Consider the following 5,545-nt stretch of genomic DNA (forward strand, 5'->3'; position numbering starts at 1 on the left):
GCTTGGTGATTACACTATATGATTGATAATCATGACCAGCGACAAGCTTTGAGCATATTTACGCCATCAAGTGTTGCAGAAATGTTAAACAGAGTCCCCATTCTAACATTGGTTTGCAAGTTGAAATAAACAGAATGAAGCCAATAAATGAAAGTAGCAGCAGTACCCAGGAAGTAATTGTAACAAATTGATGAAATGTACATCTAAACGCGCAGCTAATGTGCAGCCACAACTTCCGAAGATAAAGCTCTTCTGACGAGAGAAGTTCCTACCCTGGTGGTATCTCCAGAGTGATGTGGGGAAGGAATCTTTTGTGCATGGTACGTCGTCAAAAAGGAGACAATACAAGAAAGCTGTTGAATTATTTGAACAAGGAGCACCCGAGTGATCAAGTGGAAAGCATGAAAATGCGAACAGAGTTTGCACAGCCCGACCATGTAAATATTAGCGGCTACCGGATGAAAGCAGCAAGTAATTGTGTCATCTTTTGTTCAGTCACGGTTGCATGTAGCAATGATGCTACGCCGTATGTAAGATCATAACTTTAAAATTATGTTGACATAATAAGGGGTATTTATTATTCCTGATTGTTCCATTTCTTCGTAGTTAACTGTGTCATTTAATTTTAACTCTACATTTGTTCTACTATTGAATAAAATTATTTGAAAGGAATGAAAAATGTTTCTTTGTTGTCAGTACCAGTGCTTTACAACTGAAAATTCAAAAGCAATTTTAAAAAAATCATTACCTGTCTGCGAGCAGCATGTACTTATTTCAAGTGGTCTGTAACACAAAAAAAGGTTGAGGATCGCTGCTCTAAAAGATTATCCTGGGCGATTATTCTGTGGTGTGAGTGTGTTGAAAATGTTCCGATGATAAACATCGGTATGTGTGTATCCTACCTTAATCAATTTTTACAATGTGACCGACCCCGCTCTAGGTGCGCATTGTACTCGAGACGGCCAACACACAAACCAATCTCATACTGTTATCTCCGTCCAAGCACAAGTTTCCTCCCCGAAATCAGTTGCCTGTTGTCATCCCAAAACTGACCTTCGAGGGGCAGCACAGTGCCAAAGGCCACCCAGACTGCCAGAAACTCACAAAGAAGAAGAAAGAGTTGCCATAGTAGAAGTAATAGAAAAACCTAGGGCCTAGGCTAACTGTTAGCTTATCTTGTAACTAAATTGTGGTTTTCACGGTCCTTCTCTGGCTATGATTCTGTTTCAGATCACAATTACAGAGTCGGCGGCTGTTGCCCACATGCATAGCAAATATTGAACAGGTTTAATATTTGCAATTGTCGACCACTACAGTTTTCTGATCAGATCGGAAAAAAATCACACTCAATAAACGCCAAACCACAGGATAATCACTGAAGTTCATCTTTAGAGACATCTGACAATAAGAAGATTGCTCGAATTTGGACGGCTTATTTGCATGTCTGCGCAATGCTTCAGTCCAAAGCCGGCGATGGCTAATATGGTGTCCAGGGATAACTGGCATCATCACAGAAGTAAATACGGCCTGAAAGAAGCCACATATAACAAGCTCAAAATCTTATTTGAAACTGCAGCTGAAGTGAGGACTCGTGCGTGTGGGGACATGGATGGGTGGGGCAAAGTTTTTCTTTCTTGGTGTTGTGGAAAAGTTCTGGAAACAGATGACATCTTCGAAATGATGCCTGCAAACACGGAGCCGCGAAAAGGCCCAAAAACATGACATTTGCATACCATGCCCATGTCACACACAGCCACCAACCCCTTGATCTCTCTGCTTTTTTTTTTTAATATTCTACTTGTGGTTTGCGTTGAGGCTCAGCATGTGAGCAATGGGAGTAATGTCTTTGCTGGTCATAGCAAATGTGCGCTACAACTGACATTCATCGTAAGTGGCACACATGCAACAAGCCAGTATTTTCTAAAACTTCCACTCTAAGACCATCTTTTATTGCAAAGGGGCCCCTTGTAAATGTATAATATGTCACCGTCAGTGTCAAGCTATGAAATGATGGGCCTCAAAATGAATGAATTCGCTTTGCGTTATTTCCTGTGGGACAAATTGTTTTGAATTTATGAGTAATTACAGATCCACCAGTTCCCACACGGGATTATGATTTAGCTGAGGCCGCATTCATTTTCCTTATCAGTTTTCTCATTAAATGTGGTCTTTGACATGATCTACATCCAATTAATTTGCTGTTTTTCACATTTAAGACAGTTATATGTTGATGTTTCAAAGTCCTCACTCCCAAACTATGCAATCTTTCACCCCGTTACACCCAAAATGATGACACACATACTTTCGCAGTTAGTTCTTCACATTTCCAAAAGAGCAGTTTGCAGATGCTGAACTGTTGTGACTAAAATCAGAGCCAAGAAATCAGTTGTTATTTTGTACGATTGTTTCTGTTGTCAACACAAGTGGAGCGCCAAACGAGTAAAAATGTAGAAAGCCAGAACCAGGCATGTGACGAGCGATCACCGAGTGTGCTAGGACTGCAAAAGATCCTTTGTTTTTTCACAATGGCTGTAGAAAAATATAATGTAGTTACAATATGGACAGTATATTTGTAAAAATAGAAACGAATATCTTTAATTCATGTTGATTTGAAAAAAGATAATTTCTGAAGTAGACAGGACTTCCATTCAATAAAATCTTTCATCACCAAATGACGAGCATATTGCACAACAGCATGGATTTGTATTGTGATAAAAATAAAAATGAAATAAAGCAATGCATTCATAAAATCAAAATATAAAGCATTGACTTTGAGATTTAACTGTCTGGCTGTCATGCCTATGTGGCTTTTCTCCGGGTACTCCAGTTTCCTCCCACATTTCACATGTTTTTGAAACCGGAGCACCCAGAGAAAACCCACACAGGCAGGGGGAGAACATGCAAACTCTACACAGCAGAGACTGGAGTCGGTAATTGAACCCTGCCCCTCTGCACTGTGAGGCCGAAGTGCTTACCAGTCAACTACCATGCTGCCATTTGCACTTTGTATAAGGAAAAAATACACGAACGTATTTATTAAAATAAGTTCCTAAAAAGACAAGGTCAGTGTACAAAACAAGCACACCAAATTAAAAGTTGCAACGAACTGAAGGACCAATAAAATTACAAATAAAATGAAATTAACTGCAAATAAAACTGGCAGTAAAATCACAAAGCAATCAGGAAGCTGCCTCTCGAAACGCTAATGGAATGGATCCTTAATGTCAGTGATAAACCTTGTACGTTTAACAGTATCAACACACATATAACTGCATGTGCCATGCAACACATCTGAACCAGCTGCCAGCCAGTTGAAGGGCACATTTCGGCAGACAATCATTCACATTTATGGACAATTTATTACACTGGTGTCAAACTCCTGGCCCAGGGGCCAGATCCGGCCCGCCACCTCATTTTATATGGCCTGCGAAAGAAAATCAGGTGTCACTTTCACTGATCCTTGCGAAAATATGTTCCCAAATTTCAAATTGTCAGCTATAAAAAAAAAATCACGTTGATATTTTGCAAAAAAAATTTTACGACACTTTTTACAGTAACCTGAACAATAATTGAACACACTATGATCCTTGACTTCTGATTTCAGATTTGGTAATCTATCCATTTGTTGTGCTTATGTGACAATATGATGACACAATTCAACATCTGTTTGGGTTCACTGTCAAAACAGCCGTCTGAGGGAAGCCTTAACTACAAAGTGGCCCGCCACAAAAATGAGTTTGACACCCCTGAAAAGTCTTCACTGAATCTAACGTGCATGTTTTTCGGAATGTGGGCCAGTGTACCCAAATAAAACCCTGTGCCAGTATGAGGAGAACGTGCACACTCCACACAGAAAGCCAAGTTTCAAACCTGGAACTGAGAAGCAGATGTGCTAACCACTAGGTCACCATGCTGCTACACAAACATCGTTTTTATAAAGTGCTTTCGAGTTAATTACAGGCAGTCAGAATCGCCGTGGTGCCTCTTTGACACAAATAGCTGCTGAATTGAGGCCTAAACAAAGTGCAAAGTCTGGCAGGCACACATGTGACATGTATGAAGTGTGACATGTCAACATGACTGCTCACATTTACACCCCCCCTCCCCCATCGCCCCATTTTCCTCCCACCGCAGGTTGGACTGCCTGATGAACTTCCCTGGAAAGTGTGGCGGACCCTGCCAAGTTTGTGTCACCTTCAGGTACGTTTCCATTTAACGTCCGGTGCTCTTAAGTGGAGCTGGCTGCCACGCGCTGCCTTCACCAATGTGTGGAATTAGAATGACAGGAGAAGGAATGCAGTCAATGTGGCCCGGCCACGAGTCGGAGAGAAGAAGCAGGGGACTCAAAATGCCAGCCTGGGCCCCTCCTCTCTTTCTGCATTAGCCATATAATTGCATGTTATTTGTGTTACTGCTTCCTAGTCAAATATTTATAGCTTCAGACGTAAACACAGGAATTGTAATGGCTTGAAAGCGAGTGATGCTTGCACGCCTACTATAAAGGATGTTTACATGCTGGCTCTGCACGGACTACAGTCTATCCTCCAAAGTGGAGCACAAATCTGTTTTTTTCGCCAGAGAAAATCATATAAAATAGTCATGATAAAGGAAGTTGATCTTTTCCAGAGTCAAGAGAAGTTCACCACTAACTAAACCTAAAAATTTTTTTTAAGTCAAAAAAAGAAACGAAACCTCACGCTTTGAAGTTGCCAAGCATAATGGAGAAGGAAGGCTTAGTAGCATTTTGTCTTGCCTGTTTTTTTTTTAAATCTTTATTGTCATGTTATACTGAGCAGCCAGAACATAGACGCATGTTCTACTTTCGTTTTGCATCTTGTCTTTTTCCACCGTATCATTATGAGGAGCCAGTTTAGGCGATTTTGAAGAAAACGCTACATAAAATCAACATGAGTCTTGAAGTAGAAACTGGTTTTGCATCGCCAGGTAATAAGAGTTCACAGAGGCCATCATCCCTTCTAAAGTCTTATTTCAAGTTTGCTAGTGGGAAGGAAACGTCAAGATCTCTTCAATTATTACTGTAGCTTCCCATAGGGTGTGAAAGATCAAACACAATCAAGCAGCCATTAAAATCTCTTTGGTGTCACCACTCTCCCCTGTTTGTTTTGCACATCAGTACAATCAAATACTGCAAGGCACATATCGCTGCTAGGTCTTGATGTCATGCTGTTGTTGCCATTCGCTTATTGCGGCGCAGTCATCAAAGTTATGGGGGGAATAAAAACCGCCAAAGGCTCATGTGCAAGTCACTACAGAGCCAAAGCACATCATTGTGTCAAAGCTGTCAAATCCGTCAGCATACGAACAGCCACGCCGCATCCACGTTGGTTCATCAGTTCAGCATTAAGTGACGTAGAGGGAGAAGATTGTGACACGCAAGCTGACAGCTGTCGAACAGAAGTAATGGTGATGTCTGTTTGTGTGTGTGTGTGTGTGTGTGTGTGTGTGTGTGGGGAGGGGGTATGTGGACATATTTATATATATGATAGATAGCTCTCTCTCTCTCTCTCTCTCTCTCTCTATATAT

Source organism: Hippocampus comes, unplaced genomic scaffold (genome assembly GCF_001891065.2).
Source record: "Hippocampus comes isolate QL1 unplaced genomic scaffold, H_comes_QL1_v1.1 scaffold85, whole genome shotgun sequence".
NCBI lineage: Eukaryota > Metazoa > Chordata > Actinopteri > Syngnathiformes > Syngnathidae > Hippocampus > Hippocampus comes.